General features: G+C 45.2%; 1 long non-coding RNA gene across 1 annotated transcript; it reads right to left on the reverse strand.

Moving 5' to 3' along the window:
* Nucleotides 1–1,443: 1,443 nt before the first annotated feature.
* LOC121005161 lies at nucleotides 1,444–15,028 on the reverse strand. The gene is made up of 3 exons (XR_005779880.1): nucleotides 14,816–15,028; nucleotides 14,741–14,743; nucleotides 1,444–1,455 (listed from the first exon to the last, which is right to left on the reverse strand). It is a non-coding gene; the product is annotated as an uncharacterized LOC121005161 (long non-coding RNA).
* Nucleotides 15,029–21,643: the final 6,615 nt, after the last annotated feature.

Below are 21,643 nucleotides of genomic sequence, written 5' to 3' on the forward strand. Positions count from 1 at the left end.
CCAGGCCGCTGGCAGGGGCCCCGCTGTACTCACATGTAATGGAGCGCTCTGATGGGGCATGAAGTACGGTGGCAATTTCGGGCCCCATCAGAGCGCTCCATACCTCCATTACATGTATAATATAGGGGGGGTGAAGGAAGAGGCGGGGGAGCGCGCACTCACTCACACACACCCGGCCAGGCAGGTCGTTTCCATAGCGAAGCAGGAAAACCTCTCTGCTCCCTGATCCACTGATCCCCCTGCTGGCCCCACATCGCGCTGCTGGCTATGGGAGGAGAGCTGAAAGCCCGGGAATTTGACTTCAGCACAGCCAGCAGCGCGATGAGTGTGGGAGCCTGTCATCAAGGAAGAAGGTAAGTATGTGTTGTTTTTTTTTAACGCTGCAGACTGGGGGCAAGGGGGGGGGTGTTTGATGGGCACAACTTGAGTGAGGGGGCACAAAAGTTGGCATCTCTACTAACGGGCACCTAATCTGCCATAACTAATTTGAGGGGCCACCTAATCTGGCATAACTACTGTGAGGGGGGCACATATGAAAGCATAACTATGAGGGGGCACATATGAAGGCATAACTACTGTGAGGGGGCATGTAATCTGCCATAACTACTGTGAAGGGCACATATGTGGGCATATTTAATGTGAGGGGCACATAATCTGGCATAACCACTCTGAGGGGGCACATATCTGGGCATATCTACTTTGAGGGGGTATATAACTGGACATAAATACTGTGAAGGGGCACATAATCTGGCATTACTACTGTGAGGGGACACATATTCTGGCATAACCACTCTGAGGGGGCACATATCTGGGCATATCTACTGTGAGGGGACACATAATCTGGCATTACTACTGTGAGGGGCACATAATCTGGCATTACTACTGTGGGGGGGCACATAATCTGGCATTACTACTGTGGGGGGGCACATAATCTGGCATTACTACTGTGAGGAGCCACATAATCTGGCATTACTACTCTGAAGGGACACATAATCTGGCATTACTACTGTGGGGGGACACATAATATGGGCATTACTACTGTGAGGGGCACATAATATGGGCATTACTACTGTGAGGGGCACATATTTGGTATTACTACTGTGAGGGGACACATAATATGGCATTACTACTGTGAGGGAGGCACATATCTGGGCATAACTACTGTGACAGGAACAAAGGTGGGCATAACTACTGTGAGGGGCCACAAGGTGGGCATTAGTACTGTATGGTTGCACTTAGGGGAAATGTCCTAGATTACCCTGCTATACATTGGCATGGCTCAGTCTTACAGGCCAGCATAGTGCCCCCTGCTGGTGATTTCACAGGGGCAGTCACCATCCCTTCCTTATGTGATTATTCTTTTTTTCTCACCACAGGGACCTTGTTCTGGATCCAGTGGATATCACGCCGACTCCAGTGACACCCTGGATGAGGTAGGACCAGATTTTATTAGGACTGGGTGAGTGTAGCCATGCATTGGGCTTAGGGCTCTTTAACACGAGCGGATCCTGAGTGGGTAATTTGCTGCGTGAAAGAGAGCCAAGCCCCGTTCCGGACAACAAAGACACGGAGCATTACCATGATTGATAATGCTCCATGCCTCTCTATGATCTTTTTACTAAAAAATCACAGTGAGATAAAGTTGTCACCATGATTTTGTAGTAAAAAGATCACAGTCAATCATGTTACTGCTCGTGTCTCTGCTGTCCAGAATGGGGCTTGGCACTCATTCATGCAGTGGATTAGCCGCCCGGAAAGAGCCCTTAGTAATAAAATCTGTCGCTTCTTTGTAAAAATGGGGGGGGGGGGGGGAGCCCAATCCAAAGTTTGCACTGTGGCCCATAACACTATAGGGGGTGGAGGCAGGTTGGGGGGGGTGATGGGGAGGGGGCCCTATGGATTATTTTCACACCGGGGCCCCATTGATTGTGTGTACGCCACTGTCTGTAGACAATTTCTGGAAGCTGAAAACATCCCAGTTCTTGCATGGCCAGCATAGTTACCGAACATGTCACCCATTGAGCATGTTTGAGATGCTCTGGATCGGCATCTATGACAGCGTGTTCCAGTTCCTGCCAATATTCTGCAACTTCGCACAGCTATTGAAGAGGAGTGGACCAATATTCCACAGGCCACAATCAACAACCTGATCAACTCTATGCGACGGAGATGTGTTGCACTGCTTGAGCTAAATGGTAGCCACACTAGATACTGACTGGTTTTCTGATCCCCCCCCCCTCCAGTAAGGCAAAACTGTGGGCAGTCTAAGGCACACCTGTGCAATATTCATAGAAAATTGATGCGGCACCTGAGGGGTTAATTGTGCGGATTACAGCCCCCTGTAAGAGATCGGGTGCTGCCAGGCAGCAGGGGGCCGTTATGTACACAGTTCTTAGTATATTCTAACTTGAAGCGTCCCCATCACCATGGGAACGCCTCTGTGTTAGAATATACTGTCGGATCTGAGTTTTCACGATCGTGAAAACTCAGATCTGAAAAAGCTAATACTATTATTTTTCGTTATAACCATGTTATAATGGAAAATAATAAAGTGAAGTTCGGGTCCCCATTGACTTTAATAGGGTTTGGGTTCGGGTCCAAGTTCGGATCCAGTTCGGGTCCCGAACCCGAATTTTTTTTTATAGTTCGGCCGAACTCCCCGAACCAGAACATCTAGGTGTTCGCTCAACTCTAGCGGTACCGGCTGCTCATCGAGCCAGATACTTCTGGGGGAACCTGCCTGGCATGAACTATTGGGACAAATCGAATTTAAGTTTAGTTTTTTATAAGTTTAATCAAGTTTTGGTTCCATTTAATATTAAATATTTAATACATTTTATTAAAATAATGAATTGTTGCCTAAGACAGGAGAGAATTGTCCAGTCTTCTGGTTAGCTACAGACAATGAGAACACAAAGCTTCAAGATTGTTTGGAGCCCGGACGAGTCGCAAAGTTCATCAAGATTCAAACCATAACTACCAGCCCCTGGTCTCTTCATCAGGGAAATCATCACGAGTTCCTAGTCATCATTGAAAAAGCTTAGAATTAACGTTGAAAAATATATGGCGGAGGTGTGTGAGGACATCATCATGATAGGACGGGTACGCCATCCAGGGCAGATTGTATATGTGGGCGACATACAGAATATAACCAGGAATCAGATCAGACAATTCAATCTGATAATTGGCGGCAGTCCTTGTAATGAATTATCTGTGGTTAATCCGCACCGGAAAGGCCTTTATGGGGGAAGTGGACAACAGTTTTTTTTACTTTCCACGATTACTCAATAAAGTGTTGCCTAAGACAGGAGAATTGGCCAGTCTTCTTGTTATTCAAGAACGTGGTTGTGATGGAGAAAGTATTCCAAAACACAATTTCTCTCCACCTGTAGACGAATCCTGTCAAGATTGATGCAAGTGCGGTATCGGCTGCTCATCGAGCCATATACTTCTGGGGGAACCTGCCTGGCATGACCAAGCCTCTAGTAGCTACAGACAATGAGAAGACAAAGCTTCAAGATTGCTTGGAGGCGGAAGAGTTGCAATGTTCATCAAGATTTAAACCATAACTACCAGCCCCAGATCTCTTCGTCAGGGAAAACATCACAAGTTCCTAGTCAGCATGGAGGACATCCTGTGGTGCACGGAGATGGAGAGGGTCTTCGGATTTCCCCTGCACTATACGAACGTCTCAGAAATGAACCGCTGCTCCCGACAGAAGCTCCTCGGAAGGTCATGGAGAGTCCCAGTCATCCGGCATCTATTCGCCCAAGCTAAAGAAATATTTTGAAAGTGTGAAGAAGCCACACAGGGCTCCCACGCTGCAGATTTATCATGGAGACACCGGATTTTAAAATATTACATTGTATATCTCAAAAAAGGAAACAGGCTCTTGGCAATAACCAAAGACAATTACCTTTCCCAACTGGTTCAGGACCCGACTAGAGGGACGGCCATACTGGACTTAGTATTAACCAATAGACCTGACAGAACAACAGATGTGCAGGTTGGGGGTCACCTGGGAAATAGTGACCATAAAGTAATAACCATCCAAATATCATTCAAAAAAGTGTTTCTTCAGGGAGGAACAAAAATGCCAAACTTCAAAAAAGCTAAATTTGGACAACTAAGAGAGGTCATAGGCCTAACTAACTGGGACAAAGTTTGTTGGGTGACATATACCCATTTTTGGTGTGAGGTACACCTGCACTGTATCTGTGACAGGGAAATTAATATAGTTAAACCGTCTGTTAGTTCAATGGGTGACATATACCCATTTCTTTGTGTGAGGTACACCTGCACTACATCTGTGACAGGGAAATTAATATAGTTAATCTGTCTGTTAGTTCAGTGGGTGACCTCAAAGAATAAGGAGAGCATCAAATAAGGGATGTGGCCCTGGTCGTGGTGCTGCTGGTGTTGGTGGAGCTCTTGTTGCAGGGTGAGCATATGGTCGATCTGTGCCAGCTACACGCCCAAATGAAACACCTTCCTCAGGTACACATAGGCGACAAAACGTTCAGCGTTATTTTGTAGGCCCCAATACCAGTGCACTAATGGTGAGGTCAGAACAAGTAGATTCGATAGTAGATTGGGTGGCTGACAGTGCCTCCAGTTCCTTCACATTGTCTACCACCCGGTCCCATGCTGGAAGCGCAGAGTTTGCACCTGCAGTTCATTAGCACCTGTCTTTCACCCTACCCCCTTACCCCCATCAGCCAAGCAGTCTGAGCCCCAAGTCATGCAACAGTCTCCTATGCTTTTTGATGACTCTGCTTGCAGGGTTTTCCAGGGCCATCCACCTAGCCCTGCCCCAGAAGTAGAAGAGATTGAGTGCACTGATGCCCAACTACTTATGTTTCAGGATGTGGACATGGGAGGCCCACCGCAGCACGTCTCTGATGATGACGAAACACAGGTGCCAACTGCTGTGGCTTTTTGCAGTGTGCAGACCGGCAAGGAGGGCAGGGGTGAATAGTGGGTGGAAGATAATGTGGAGGATGATGAGGTCCTAGACCCCACATGGAATCAAGGTCATGCGAGTGACGTGTGCAGTTCAGAGGAAGAGGTGGTGGTCACACAGCGCCAGCCGCACAGCAAAAGAGGGAGCAGGGTGCAAAATCAGAGTGGCGTCCCCTAGTCAGTACGCCTGCTACTGCCCACCGCACCCAGGGACTGAGCACACCAAAGCCAGCTGCAAGGAGTTCCCTGGCGTGGCAGTTCTTCAGACAATGTGCTGACGACAAGACGTGAGTGGTTTGCATGCTGAGCAATCGGAGCCTGAAGCGAGGCATGAATGTTCTAAACTTAAGCACCACCTGCATGACCATTACACACCTCAAAAACCACAAAGGATCTCAGGCTCCTCCTGGTCCCTCTTATGCTTCAGTCTCAGCCTCTTCCTCTCCCTCTGGAGTGACAGTGGCTCCTGCCACCCCGCAAACAGAGGAAGTGGCAGCAACACCACCACCACTTCCGTCACCAAGCATCTCCACACTGTCCCATGGAAGCGTTCAACTGTCCATCCCCCAAACACTGGAGAGAAAGAGGAAGTACCCCCCTACCCACCAGCGATCACTGGCCCTGAATGCCAGCATTTCAATATTCCTGGCCTTTGAAATGCTGTCATTCCGTCTGGTGGAGACTTTTAAAAACCTTATGGCGGTGGCTGTCCCACAGTACGTGGTTCACAGCCGCCACTACTTTTCCAGGCGAGCCATCCCTGCCCTGCACAACCAAGTAGCGGACAAAATCAGGTTTGCACTGCGCAATGCCATCTGTGGCAAGGACTACATAACTACCGATACGTGGATCAGTAAGCACAGGCAGGGATGTTATATCTCCCTAACTGCACACTGTGTAAATGCAGTGGTGGCTGGGCTTGAGGCGGATAGAGGTTTGTCCTTCCACCACTGAGGATTGCAGGACATTTCTCTTTGCCTCCTGTTGCCTCCTCCTCCTACTCCGCTTCACCCTCTACTGCCTCCTCATCCGGTCAGTGTAACACCTGCACCACCAACTTCAGCACAGCCAGGGGGCTGTTTTTAAACTCATCTGTTTGGGGGAAAAACCCCACACCGTGCAGGAGCTGTGGACTGGCATGGAACAACAGACCGATGAGTGGTTGGTGCCAGTGAGCCTCAAAGTAATTTTTCAGAGGTGATTTGTTTAACCTGTCTTGAAGGAGTGACACCTTCATTTGTGAATATGCTCCTATCTTGGGAGCAGGGGCGGACTGACAACTCATGGGGCCCCCGGGCAATAGGAGAATATGGGGCCCCTGTGTCCCCGCCAACCCTCAAGCCACACCCACGCACAGCCCGACCCACATATTGCGCCACGCCGGCTCTAGTCTCAGTGGGCCCCCCTATACAGTGATAACCTTCTGAGTACAGATAATATAGTAGATGTCCCCTGCAGTCCTATGTAACAACACAAATAACACAGTGATGGCTATCTGAGTACAGAAAATGTAGTAGTGTTACCTGCAGTCCTATGTAAAACCACAGATAACACTAGTGCTGATAATGTGGCAGTGTTACCTACGTCCTTTGTGTGCCTCTCCCACGGACTCCATGTTGGTGGCGCTGCCTCCTCTTCCATCTTCTTCTTCTTGCCCAGCACAGAACTCCCTGATTCAGCTGCGTCAAGACATAGGAACACTGTGGGCATGGTGATAGAGACAGACACAGGGAGAGACACACATGGACAGACACACACACACAGGGACAGACACACACACTGGGATGGTCAAATACACACAGGGACAGATGCACACAAAGAGACTGACACACACACACACACAGGGACAGACTTACACACAGGGACAGACACACACACACAGGGAAAGACACACACACAGGGACAGACAGACACGCACACACACAGGGACAGACACACACACAGGGACAGACAGACACGCACACACACAGGGACAGACACACAGCTAGGCCTCACCACAATCCAGCCAGGCTCCTCTCTGTACAGGAACACACAGAGTCACTAGTGGGGGAGAGCAGGGTCAATAGTGGGGGGGAGCAGGGTCACTAGTGGGGTGACAGGAGGAGGGAGGAGCAGAGTCACCAGTGGGGTAAAAGGATGAGTGGGGAGCAGGATCACTAGTGGGGGGACAGGAGGAGTGGGGGGACAGGAGGAGTGGGGATCAGGGTCAGGGCCGGCATCATAACCAGGCAAACCCGGGGCCCAATGCTCCTGGGGGGGCCACTGAGCTGCTATGAGCACTTCCATCATTCTATTTAGTTGTTTTACTGTTTCATTAAGCAGTTTGCCTCCATGACACCTGCCCCCCCCCCATATCCTGTCCTATCACATCCTCATGGAGCCCCTGCTGTCTCCTTTCCTCCCTCATGTATCCAGAGCTCCTGTTCCACCCTCCTATCTCCTAATGCTGCCCTGCACAGACCTCCTGCCACTACTTGTTGTATGAATCCCCCTCAGAGCCCCTTCCACCTACTTGCTGTGTCCACCCCTCCTGTCCATCCAGGACCCCTGTCTCACTCCTCTGCCTCTCATTATGGTGGCAACTGAACTGTATTCACCATAAGGACCTTCTAACGTCACAGAGTCATTTGACTGTTCCCCCCACCCAGTACTGTGCCCCTCACCCCATACTGTGCCCCTTTATACCCTGCATTGTGCCCTCTTACCACACCCTGTACAGTGCCCCTAGTCACTCCCTGTACTGTGCCCTCTTATACCCTTTTATCCGGTCACTGTATGGTGGTTTTATCATTGTATGGAGGTGGTATCCAATAACTGTATGGTGGTGGTATCCAATAACTGTATCCCCTTCCCTGCCCATGCAACTTTTTTTAGATCTGGCATGAGCAGGAAAAGATACAGATTGCGGTGCTAAGGACCTTTGCGCCACATCTGTGTCAGAAATACGCCTAACATAGACGTATTTCTATATAATAAATGACCCCCTAATTGTATTATTATTCGGGGGTAGGGCTAATATCTTTAGATTATATAGATTCTGGTGTATTATACTGTGCCCTGTATTTCCCAGTAGAAAATTATCCTTGGGAAACACAGTCCTCATCCCTGACCTTATTCTGAATGGGGGGCGACTGGGGGTTATGATTCTGAATGGAGGGCCGCTGTGGGGTCATTATACTGTGTGGGGGGCATTGGGGAGTCATTATACTGTGTGAAGGGCCACTAGTGGTTATTATACTGTATAGGGGCCACTGGGGGTCATTATACCGTGTGGGAGCCATAGAGGGACATGTAATTGTAAAAAAAATGCCTCAAGAGGGCCCACTGGGATATATCACCCAAAGGCCCACATGATCCTGAAGCCGGCCCTGATCAGGGTCACTAGTGGGGTGACAGGAGGAGGGGAAGCAGGGTCACTAGTGGGGTCATGGACTGCAGTTGCAGCCCTGTTTCAAAGATGGAAAGCTGGCGCTGCTCTACAAAATGTCTAAGTGTAGCGGCAGCCCCAGCCATTAACTATAGAACATGTCACTCTATATGAGGCTTGTGATTTATTAATCTGTACATTGAAGAAGCAGTTATGTAATGTTAATACTAGGGTTAATAGTTATTGAAGCAGTTATGTTAATGCTAACTAACATATCCACCTGTGCCATCTCCTGTCCGGGGGCATGGTCAGCGCTCATGTATTGTCACACGCACCCTGACATGAGATGGCACAGCCTGATATGTATTAGCCTAGTTAGTATTAACATAACTGCTTCAATGCACAGCACAGATTATGAAATCACAAGGACACAAGCCTCATGGGCAGACTAGATGGGCCAAATGGTTCTTATCTGCCGACACATTCTATGTTTCTATGACGTCTGTTTTTATTATGAATGAATTATTTAATTATTTTCATTGTAACATACTCTATAACTTTACTCACTATCATCTTACAGACTACAAGCGCCTTGGTGGGCGTTGCGAACTTGCGTAGCAGCAGCAGGCCGGCAAGAAAGCAGTGTAAGTTCGTCACTCACCGCGTTACGCTGCTCCTCCCACTTATGAAGCAGGCGGAGCAGGCGCGTGACGAAGTGAATGACGTTACACTTCCGTCCGGCCAGGCCTGCCTGCTGTGCGCTACTTTGATAGTGAGACTCACCACTCGTCGAAATCATGGGCGAGTAGTAGTACAGTACATAGTAGACCCTGCAGGATCCTCTCACCGGGGCGTGCCCCCTAGTGGCCGAGGGCCCTCGGTCCATGCCCGAAGGGTCAGTCCGCCCCTGATTGGAAGTAATATTCATGTGCACCTATCTAATAGGCGACCTTGATTTAAGGTGGTACATATAGTTGTGTGTGCTCCTCCTTCCACCGGTTGCTTCTGCACATGAAGGTAACTAGGAGCAACACACTATATGTGTGGGGTCTGCACTCCTGAACATAAATGCATAATGGCATAGGCAGGTTTAGCGTAGGACCCGCCTGAACTGAGACCACCTTGTCGCTTGGTAGGTGGGCTTAGATGTGTTTTGATAAAAATGTATTGAATGACCAAGTGTCTCAGATTTTATCAATAGAGTCAGGGCTTAGTCCATATGTTATGCTTGCATCTATTATTATAGTGCATTATTTTCTGTGATTGTATAAATGTAGCCATGTACATCCGCAACATTCATTATCATATCGTGCAAGATGTTTTTTTATTTTATTTTTTTCTGTGATTTTATTTTTAAGAGGTTCCTGAAAAATTACCCCGATATGTCACAGCTGCTGCAGAAAGTGTGGTCCGTCTGTGCGCGCTTTCGGCATTTGAACCCTGCTGCTGCTCGCCTGTCTGCGCTGCAGCGTAACTTCAGCCTTCCCACTCACCACCTCATATGTGACATACCCACAAGATGGAACTCCACCTTGCACATGCTGGAGAGACTGTGCGAGCAGCAGCGGGCAATAGAGGAGTGTCAGCTGCAGCATGAATGGGTGAGTCGCTCTGCAGAACAGCACTACTTCACCACCAACGAGTGGACCTCCATACGGGACGTGTGGGCTGTGTTGCGCTGTTTTGAGTACACCACAAACATGGCCAGTGCCGATGACACCGTCCTCAGCGTTACTATGCCACTTCTATGTCTCCTTGAAAAAAAACGCTTCGGGCGATGATGGAAGAGGACGTGACAGAAGTAAGAGGAGGAGGAAGAGAAATCATTTCCAAAGATATCAGGCCAGTCATTCACAAGTGGCTCAGAGGGTGGGTTCCTGCACCAACAGAGGCCAGGTACACAACTGTCCAGCCAGGACACAGTTCTGGAGGATGAGGATAATGAGGAGGAAGAACCGTGTTCACAGCAGGGTGGCACCCAAAGCAGCTCCTGGGCATCACTGGAGCGTGGCTGGGGGAATACAGAGGACACAGACGATACACCTCCCACAGAGAACAGCTTTTCGTTGCCTCTGGGCAGCCTGGGACACATGAGCAACTACATGCTGCAGTGCCTGTGTAACGACCGCCGAGTTGCCCACGTTCTAACCAGTGCTGATTACTGGGTGGCCACCCTGCTGGATGCCCGCTACAAGGACAATGTGCCATCCTTAATTCCATCACTGGAGCGTGATCGGAAGATGCGCAAGTACAATCGCACGCTGGTAGACGCGCTGCTATTGGCATTCCCACCTAACAGCGGGGGCTCAGTGGAACCACAAGGCAAAGGAGAAGAAAGAAGTCACCAACACAGCTGGGTCACCGCGACCACATCAGAAGGGAGGGTTAGCATGGCCGAAATGTGGAAAAGCTTTGTCAGCACGCCACAACAGCCAGCACCACCAGCTGATACGGAACGTCTTAGCAGGAGGGAGCATTTCAGCAACATGGTGGAACAGTACGTGTGCACACACCTACATGTAATGATTGATGGGTCTGCCCCATTCAACTTCTGGGTCTCCAAATTGGGCACATGGCTTGAGCTTGCCCTTTACGCCTTGGAGGTGCTGGCCTGCCCTGCGGCCAGTGTATTGTCCGAACGTTTGTTTAGCATGGCAGAGGGGGTGATCACAGACAAGCGCAGCCGCCTGTCCACAGCCAACGTGGACATATTCACATTAATTAAAATGAACCAGGCATGGATCCCACAGGACTTTTGTCTGTAACTTGTGCTGAAAAAACAAGTATACCGGCCGCACCAAGCCATTGTACTCCAGCGCACTTTTTCTTTGCGTTCTCTTTTCTATTTGCCAATGTTTTGGGGCCTTCCCAAATTTATAAAAAAGAAATAGCCAAGACTGTTTTTGTTTTTTGTTTATCTCCTCCACCACCGCCTCCACCTACACCGCCACGTTTACTGCCTCCTCAACCTCCTACTCCACTTTGACCTCCGCCTCCTAGTTCAAGATTATTATTTTATTTTTTTTCTATTCTATGTTATTTTGAGTCATTTCCCTATCCACATTTGTTTTCAGGACAATTGCCCTGCTCTTACCCCCATTTTGCTTCCTTTTGCAGCCCTCTAGCTCTTACTACAACTGTATGACTATTTTACAGCCATTTTAGTGCACCAAAGTTCGGCTCCCCATTGACTTCAATGGGGTTCGAGTAGTGCACCAAATATCGGCTGAACCCGGCGAACCCGAACATCCACGGGTCTGTTCATCCCTACTCTTGAGCCCAAACCTGAAATCTGTAGCTAGGTTCCACCTGCATCCATATGACATTTATTATATTGGTGTCTTCTTATGTAGCAGAGAGGTCTTTGAAACCGCTCAGACATGAGGGCCTACAGTAGGTACAACTGTTATATCTATATACCTGATCCTTCTCCAAGCTTTTTAGCAACTCATTGTTTAAATAGTCCCCCCTAATGATAAGCTAGTCACAGTGTTTCCTGCTGCTGGGACTTTCCAGAAATGTAGGGGAGGCTGCTGGCATGTGTTCAATTCTTTCACTGTGCCACCACATAGGAAAGAAGGCATTGAATGGACGACCTATTGAGCACAATCATGGCAAATCAACAAATAACTGACTTTGATTTAAATCAGTAACACTATTTTACAGTACTTCACCGAGCCATTTTGGGGCAAAAAGGAGGCAATTAAGACAAATTCAGCACTGCTACATCTTTAGGTCTACCCATTATTTATTGCATAGTTACACTAGCTGGAGGTATTCCCAAATGTCTTCTTTGGGCCTTGGCAATTTTAATGCAAATATTTGTACTTTCCTGTGATAAATAGTCATAATAGCTTCCCTTAAGCTAATATTTTCTTGTGTACTCTTTTCATTTTTTTTTGCATAAACATGTTAATAAGACAGATATTAGGTCAAAAAGATGCCAGGAGGGAAATTTTTTACAAATATTTTAAAACAAACTATAATCCTTCCTAACAAGTAGAGGGTTTGGTTGTATAGCCCCCCCTTCCTAATAAATTCTTGTAGCGCTGCTATAGTAACTGTCTTAACTTCGATTAATGTAGAACGCATTAGGAAAGCATGTTATTATTATTCTAAATTAGGTTTTGCTTGAATTAATTTTTATGCTTGGCTGCAGGGATGTAAAGAGTTTGAAAATGATAATTCTAACAGTCTTGTGCTTTTAAGATGAGATAGCGAACACAAGGGCACCCTGCTGAACGCATTTTGTATGTTGGATGTGTAGCTGCAGGCCTGACATATTGGTGCATCATCTGCTAAACTAACATTGTTCCGCCGTGACGCTAAATGAGAATTTGGGATTAAATACTGCAGATAGCTCTCAAATTTCATGGAATGGGAGATGTAGGTTTCTTTTAATGTTGAAGTGAACTTGCTAAGATTGTTACTTTCTTATGGACTTCTCAAAAGAGGAAAGAACCATGTAAAGAATTTGATTACACGTTGGTTCCCAGTCTGGTGAATGAAGCTTGCAATTGGGCCTTGATGATAGATTTAAATCTCCACAATTGATGCAAAGTTTGCAAACCAAGGCCAAGTGGTGAACAGAGCATAAATGTAAATGGTGAACACTGCCAATTGTGTTTCTTTGTGGATATATAATGCTAAGTAAACTGCAATATTCTAGCAGTGTCATTAGGTTGTGCGCTTTGATTATGAAAAGCTGTGTCATATGATCACCAGTCTGACTACCAGTTCAGGGCTTGCTCTCCTGTGTGCCGTGCATGAGAGATATGTGATCTGCACACCAAATACACACCTGGTGCAAGTGGAAGGCAGTCAACAATCTCAGAATGTAAAGTAAGTCACAGCACTCCTGGAGTAACATAGTAACATAGCAGCATAGTATATAAGGCCGAAAAAATACATTTGTCCATCCAGTTCGGCCTGTTTTCTTGCAAGTTGATCCAGAGGAAGGCAAAAAAAGCCCTGTGAGGTAGAAGCCAATTTTCCCCACTCCAATCAGGCAATCAGAATAACTCCCTGGATCAACGACTCCTCTCTAGTAGCTATAGCCTGTAATATTATTACGCTCCAGAAATACATCCAGGCCCCTCTTGAATTCTTTTATTGTACTCACCATCACCACCTCCTCAGGCAGAGAGTTCCATAGTCTCACTGCTCTTACCGTAAAGAATCCTCTTCTATGTTTGTGTACAAACCTTCTTTCCTCCAGACGCAGAGGATGTCCCCTTGTCACAGTCACAGTCCTGGGGACAAATAGATGATAGGAGAGATCTCTGTACTGACCCCTGATATATTTATACATAGCAATTAAATCTCCTCTCAGTCGTCTTTTTTCTAAAGTGAATAACCCTAATTTTGATAATCTTTCAGGGTACTGTAGTTCCCTCATTCCCGTAATTACTTTAGTTGCCCTCCTCTGAACCCTCTCAAGCTCTTCTATGTCTGACTTGTTCACAGGAGCCCAGAACTGTACACAGTACTCCATGTGAGGTCTGACCAGTGATTTGTAAAGTGGTAGGACTATGTTCTCATCACGGGCATCTATGCCCCTTTTGATGCAACCCATTATCTTATTGGCCTTGGCAGCAGCTGCCTGACACTGGTTTTTGCAGCTTAGTTTGCTTTTCAGAAAAATGCCTAGGTCCTTTTCCATGTCAGTGATACCCAGTGTTTTACCATTTAGTATGTACGGGTGACTTGCATTATTCCTTACCATGTGCATAACCTTACATTTATCAGTGTTAAACCTCATCTGCCACTTATCTGCTCAAGCCTCCAGTCTATCCAGATCGCTCTGTAGTAGTTTACTGTCCTCTTCAGTGTCAATTACTTTACACAGTTTAGTGTCATCTGCAAAAATGTATATTTTACTGTGCAAACCTTCTACAAGATCATTAATAAATATATTGAAGAGGATAGGGCCCAGTACTGACCCCTGAGGTACTCCGCTAGTGACAGTGACCCAATCTGAGTGTGAACCGTTAATAACCACCCTCTGTTTTCTATCATTGAGCCAGTTACTTACCCACATACAGACGTTTTCTCCCAGTCCGAGCATTCTCATTTTATATACTAACATTTTATGTGGTACAGTGTCAAATGCTTTGGAGAAGTCCAGATATACGACATCCATTGATTCACCGCTCTCAAGTCTAGAACTTACCTCCTCATACAAACTGATTAAATTAGTTTGAAATGACCGATCCCTAATGAAGCCATGCTGATATGGTGTTATTTGCTTATTTTCATTGAGGTGCTCCAAGATAGCATCTCTTAGAAAACCTTCAAACAGTTTACCCACGACGGATGTTAAACTTACCGACCTATAGTTTCCGGGCTCTGTTTTTAGACCCTTTTAGAATATTGGCACCACATTTGCTATGCGCCAATCCTGTAGAACACTCCCTGTCAGTATAGAGTCCTTAAATATCAGAAATAATGTCTGGCTATGACATTACCTAATTCTCTTTAAGTAACGGGGGTGTACGCCATCTAGTCCTGGTGATTTTTCTATTTTAATCTTTTTAGGACGCCGCTGTACTTCTCCCTGGATCAGACAGGGCTTTTTTATTGGGGAATTTACTTTTACATTCTGCATTTCATCTGACAGTTTATTTTCTTCAGTGAATACGGTGGAGAAAAAAATATTTAATAGCTTTGCTTTCTCCTCATCGCTTTCTGCAACTACCCCCTCATCACTCTGTAAAGGGCTGACACCTTCAGATTTATACTTTTTACTATTTATATAATTGAAGAACATTTTAGGGTTAGTTTTGCTCTCTTTGGCAATTAATCTCTCGGTGTCTAGTTTGGCTGCTTTTATTTGTTTTTTACATATTCTAGTTTTGAAGTGCTTCCTCGCTACCCTCCTATTTTAGTGACTTAAATGCTTTATTTTTGTCATTTATTGCCTTCTTTACAGTTCTATTTATCCACATTGGTTTCTTCTTGTTCCTTAACCTTTTATTCCCATAAGGTATGTATCTCTCACAATTCGATTTTAGGATGCTTTTAAAAATATGCCATTTTGTGGCTGTATTTTTATTTTTGAGGACTTTGTCCCAGTTAGTTAGGCCTATGGCCTCTCTTAGTTGGCAAAATGTCGATTTTTTTTAAGTTTGGTATTTTTGTTCCTCCCTAAAAAAACGCTCTTTTGAATGATAATTGGAAGGTTATTACTTTATGGTCACTATTTCCCAGGTGTCCCCCAACCTGCACATCTGTTGCTCTGTCAGGTCTATTGGTTAATACTAAGTCTAGTTTAAAATGAACTCCAATTAGTATTTTATTAATGTTTTTGCCTTTATGTATTTCTAACTACAGTGACTCCACATGTTCATGTCCCTCCCTTATATCTTCTCGGACTGTGGGCTTTAGACAGGACTTTGGTTTTGGCGATCCTTTTTAAACAGACTGTAACCCTGTACATTAACTTTCCAGTCATAACTACCATCCAGTCATGTCTCAGTTTTTTCCACTATGTCATAGTCCTCCTCACACATCACTAATTCCAGTTCCCCAGTTTTATTAGTCAGGCTTCTGACATTAGTATACATACATTTAAGAGGTTTATTTATATTTTTAACCCTACACCTTTCCTTCTGAACTGTTCTAGTCCCTCCATCCATTCCTCCATCTTATTCAATGCTTTTTAATAAATCATAAGTGATGATCATACATCAAATTCATATCCAGAGTTATTTTCATATTGTATAAAGCCCAATTATAGTATCCAAACGTTTTGGTCACCCAGTGACCTTTGTCAACGGTTTCTGTCACATTTGAATGATGTATGAAGACAGATCTCTGTACAGCATTTGCTCAACACTAGGGGTGAAGTAATCAGTGATGACGTCTAGAAATAAGATCAGTTTAAAAAAAATTCATTTAGTCGGTTCGCCAAATGTTTCCCAAAAATTTGCTTTGATTAGAATTAATTCATCATGAAGCACGTTAAATCAGGCCTACCATTTAAATCCTGTTAAATACCCGTTTAATCAGGTCTAAACTTTTGACAAAATCCATCCTGGTGTACATCACTGTGCAGTGCAGCAACTGGCATAGCTAGTCCTTTCTGGTAGTGAAACAGTTACTGTGCGTCTGAATGACAAAAGAAAAAAAAAAGGAAAAAACACTGCACTCCCCTGAAGGTTTCCCAATGACTCTTTATTGGAAAAAAATAAGGACATGGAGGTAGCGCCAATAAAGTAGTGGAGAAAAAAAAGGTTATTTTAATCCATGTTATGCAAACACATACATTTGAATCCCTTCTGTTAGATGTGGAATGACTGTGCGTCACTATTAGGCTTTACTATTAGTTCACACTTCACTTATTTGGTGAGTAATTGTCAGCCCAAAGCAGGTGCCTATCAAACTCACAGAACAGGTGCAGATCTATTCTTATTACCTAATCAGAGAGTAGGCTTGGCTCCTGAATTTGCCTCACAATAAGTGATATAAATAACTGACCAAATAACAGAAGTGAGAACTATGCCTTACAGGTCTCCTGTTTCCACAGAGATTGCTTGAGAACCTGGTGTGTAACACATTGATACAAGTAGTGGCCCCATTAGAGTGGAGAGGGTGTCAGCAGTTAGGCCATGTTCACATCACTGTTTATTTTTTAATTCTTCTGATCTGTCAGAGGAAACAGCCCCGAAAAAGCGTATCCTGTAGTTTGAGCATCTGCCTTCACATTATCAGTATTTGGTCAGCATTTGATCAGTATTGGTAAGGCAAAAACAGGAGTGGGTCCAAAACAGAAATAACATGTGATGGAAATATTTGCATGTCTTCTGTGTTTTGGACCAACTCCTGCTTTGGGCTACCAAATCATGATCAAATCCTGATGCAAAATATTGCCCGTATTAAATAAACTTCATGCTCAATTTGCATAAGTTTTGGCCATCTAAAATCGGTTTAATACAGATGGAAAAGAAGTCCTGTATGCAGGACTTTAATGGCCTCCATTCGGTCAATATTTAGTCAGTTTTTGCATCAGTATTTGATCAGTATTGGTAAGGCAAAAGTGATCGATTCCTGGCGAAACACGTGATGAGGAGTAGAAGGAGCATCAGGAGCAATAGACGAAGGGAAGGAATGGCAGCTTCCATCTGCTGCTAAGGTTTAGGATTAACTGCTGGAGAAGGCATGCAGGCTGCTGGTAGATGCAGTGGTTGCTGCATCAGGCTGGACCCCTACATTAGTGCCACGATTTTCCCAGGCCACTTTATGGTGATGCTCCATGTGTTGACGCTTGGTCGTGGTGCCAACATTAGCACCCTGACTGTGCTTCACCTTCTTCCCACATCTCCTGCATACCCCCACGCTAACGTCCTCCAGCGACTTGATAAAAAATTCCCATACTTCAGAGTATGGCATTTTTTTTCCCCCCCACCACTCCATGCTGACTGCCTGCCGCTGCCTTTATGAACCTGTGAACTGCTAGTTGTTTCCTGACAGGTAAGCTCCTGAATAGCAAACTGTCTTCTCTGGGTGCGTTTGGTTCCAGTTTTTCCACTGCTTCCACCCTGCTGGCTCAATGGCAAGCTTCTACCCTGCTGCTGTCTCATGGGCCTGCTACCAACCTCACCCCTTTGCAAAACGTGCTCCTGACTGCTTGCAAAACGTGCTCCTACCTGACTGTCATCATCGGTAGTTGCATGCCTAAGGGAGGGCACAGTGGTCCTCATCTCCAAGTCGGTGCTGGCCTGTAGCTGCTGACTCACTAAGCTCGTCTTCGCTGAAAAGCAGAGCAGATCTGGCAGCATACATAACTTCCCAAGCAGAAGGAGCAGCAAAAAAAATAGGCAGGACAGGTGAGGGCACAGGAGTTGTTCCTGGGCCATGCCAACTGAGTGTGGCGTCAGAGGAACACACCTATTCCTGGCTATGTGTATCTGTTGTCACCCGATATGATGTTGAAGAGCGAGTCAACCATTTCAGTACAGCTGGATTGTTGGTCAAAACACGACCGCTGGATGACAGTGGCAGCGCTGGCCTCTTGCTGTGGTTGCTGCTACCACCACACCTCCTTCTACTGCTACTTGTGCTGGCTACAGCAACATTTTTGCCACTGCCTGTTCCTTTTGAGGGCCTAGGCAACTGTCTGTTGGTCATAGGGTACAGTAACTGAATCAACTGTAACTGTAACAGATGAAATATGAATGGTGCAGCAGATAGACTAGAAAAATGTCCCTTTATATTACACCATTAACATTGTCTGTTGACAATAAGTCTGATGCACAGTCTATGTATAACAGAAAAGAGTACATATAAATGGCCCAGCAGATATAAACTTGCCTATATCTTACACCGCTTGTTGACAATGAGTGTGATGCACAGTATGTCTATGTATAACTGAACAGATTAATTATTAACGACGCAGAAGATTAACTAGGTACATAAGCCTATACATTAGACCAGCTGTTGAGGCTAAGTCTGGTACACAGTCAGTCTATGTATAACAGAACAGATTAAGAATCAATGACACAACAGTGGAAAAAGATGCACAGGACGATTACACAGAGCCTGCACTGTCCCTGCAGTCTCCCTATGCTCTCCCTATGCTCTCCTTACAGTGTCTGAAAACTTTCCCTACGATCTCTCTACACTGCACTGTCCCTATCCAAGATTCAACAATTAAATCTTAGTTAAACTCAGTCCTTAGCACTTCGCACATCTGTGCTCAGTTCACTGTAAAATGGCGCAGAGCGGACAGGATTTGGCTTTTTTCTCTACGGCTGTGACATCACAAGGGATGGCTGGGATCTGCTAATTGGCTGGCTGCATGTCATTATGGGTCATATCTCCCTCCCTGGCTTTTTACTTTCACTTTGTAACACTTGTAGCCACCATTTTAGGAAAAAATTCTGATTAATTGCGAATCAAACTTTTCCTGAAATTCAGATCATATTAAATTTGTTTCATTTCGATTTTCTCAACACTAAAGACGTTACCACACCAGGCCAGCGTTGACGTGGTGACAGACACAAATGGATAAGGTGAGTATTTTTCTTCACCCTAATTAACCCTTGAAAGGCCTCATATGCTGCAATCAGAGATGAAAGCAGCATCTGAGGGGTTCACTGAGATCACTGTGAACTATAGGATTACATAATGAGATTGAGGGGTGTTGATGTCTGTGTACACAGGCTGGGGCCTAGTGAAGGCCCAGGGCTTGCCTCCAGTGTGTTTTATTAAAATAAAAAGTAAAAAAAATACCTTTTTTCAATTGAAATTGAAAAAATGGCACCACACAATTATCATGTAATTTATCCCATTTGATGAAACCCAAAATGCATCTACAACTTGTTTCACAAAAAAGAAGCCCTTATACGGCTACATCTATGGGGGGAAAAAAATTATAGCTCTTGGAATGCAATAATGAAAAAAAATAAAATAAATGGCTTGGTCATTAAGGCCCAAAACAAGCTGATCACTAAGGGGTTAAATGAATAAATAACATGCATTACTGAATCCTGTTCCCACAAAACTATATATCAATCTGCTTAGCTCCTCCTGCTCTATTACATGCTTCCTGCAGATTGAACCGCATTTAGCAGTGACAGGTTCCCTTTAGGCCTAGCTCACACGAACGTATGGCTTTTATAGTTTTTTGCGGTCCGTTTTTTACGGATTCGTTGTTCCGTTTTTGAGTTCCGTTGTGTTTCCGTTTCCGTTCCGTTTTTCAGTATGGCATATACAGTATACATTAATTACATAGAAAAAATTGGGCTGGGCATAACATTTTCACTGAAATGACCGTATACGGACCGTATACGGAACACAAAGAAAGTCCCGTACACTCGCAAAAAAAACGATCGTGTGAACTAGGCCTCACAACGGAACAATGGATCCGTAAAAAAAACGGACCGCAAAAAACTATAAAAGCCATACGTTCGTGTGAACTAGGCCTTAGGCCTCATGCACACGGCTGTTGTGCATCACGGTTGCGGACCCATTCACTTGAATTGGTCTGTAATTCCGGAGATGTGGAACGGAGTCACGAAACGGAACACCGGAAGCACTACGGAGTGCTTTCGTGGTGTTTATTTCCGTTGTTCCGCACTGCAAATAAATATGACATGTCGTATTTTTTTGCGGTGCGGACAGACCACGGACCCATTCAAGTTGAATAGGTCTGGCCCGCTGCACGAATGTTGCCTGTGCATTGAAGACCGCAATTGCGGTCCCAATGCACAGAATGGCCGCACAACAGCCGTGTGCATGAGGCCTTAAGAGGATGCACCTATATGGAATAACCATTTTTCTATACCAAAATCACACGCATTTCTATTTTTCAGTTCACAGACAATGGAAAGTTCTGTTTGTTGTCTTACAACCCTTCAAAGCCAATTATATTTTCCTGAAGGCTCAGAATACGGGATGGCACCTTAAAAGGTTTTTGCTGGCACTCTCCATCCAGTGGCTTATGTATTAATAATAGATACTCTTTTTGATTTATATTGTATACAGATAGCACTGCCATCCAGCATCTTTTGAGGAGAAAAATCACCTCTGACCTGCTGAATAACTCAAACTTTTACAACATTTGGCCAATTATCGACAGAGGAGAACCGTAGGTCTATACAAAGGCACTTTGGATCCTGTAAATCACCTGGAGGACAGGAGGGTGAAGGGTGTCGGCAACTGGGGATAGATTCTTACCTACTTGATTATGGCTAAGATAAATGACCAGTGTGGAGCTATCCCAAAATGAAAAATGGTCTAGATACAGGAATGTACATATGTTGTTTGTTAGCAGGAAATAGGTCGGTATAGCAAAGAACCAAGGCTAAGCAGAAAGTCATTATCATTGCCTCCTCTGGACAATATGAGTTTCTTCATATTAAATGGAATGTGTCCCCTTAGGCCTCTTTCACACAAGCAAGTTTTCCGTCCGGGTGTGATGCGTGAAGCAAAAACATAGCATCTGGATTGAATCCTAACCAATTCATTTCAATGGGTCTGTGTACATGAGCGTTTTTTTTCATGCATCAGTTCTGCGTTGCGTGAAAAACACAGCATGTTCTATATTCTGCATTTTTCACGCAGCCCTGGCACCATAGAAGTGAATGGGGCTTCAGTGAAAAACGCATGTTGTTTGTAAACATTCAGTTTTTTATCACGTGCGTGAAAAACGCTTTAAAACGCATTGCACCCGCACTAAAAAACTGAACGCAATTGCAGACAAAACTGACTGAACTTGCTTGCAAAATGGTGCAAGTTTCACTGAACGCACCCTGAACGCATCCGGACCAAATCCATCACGCTCATGTGAAAGAGGCCTTATTCTTTTACCAA

This window comes from Bufo bufo, chromosome 6, assembly GCF_905171765.1.
Source record: "Bufo bufo chromosome 6, aBufBuf1.1, whole genome shotgun sequence".
In the NCBI taxonomy this organism is placed as follows: Eukaryota; Metazoa; Chordata; class Amphibia; order Anura; family Bufonidae; genus Bufo; species Bufo bufo.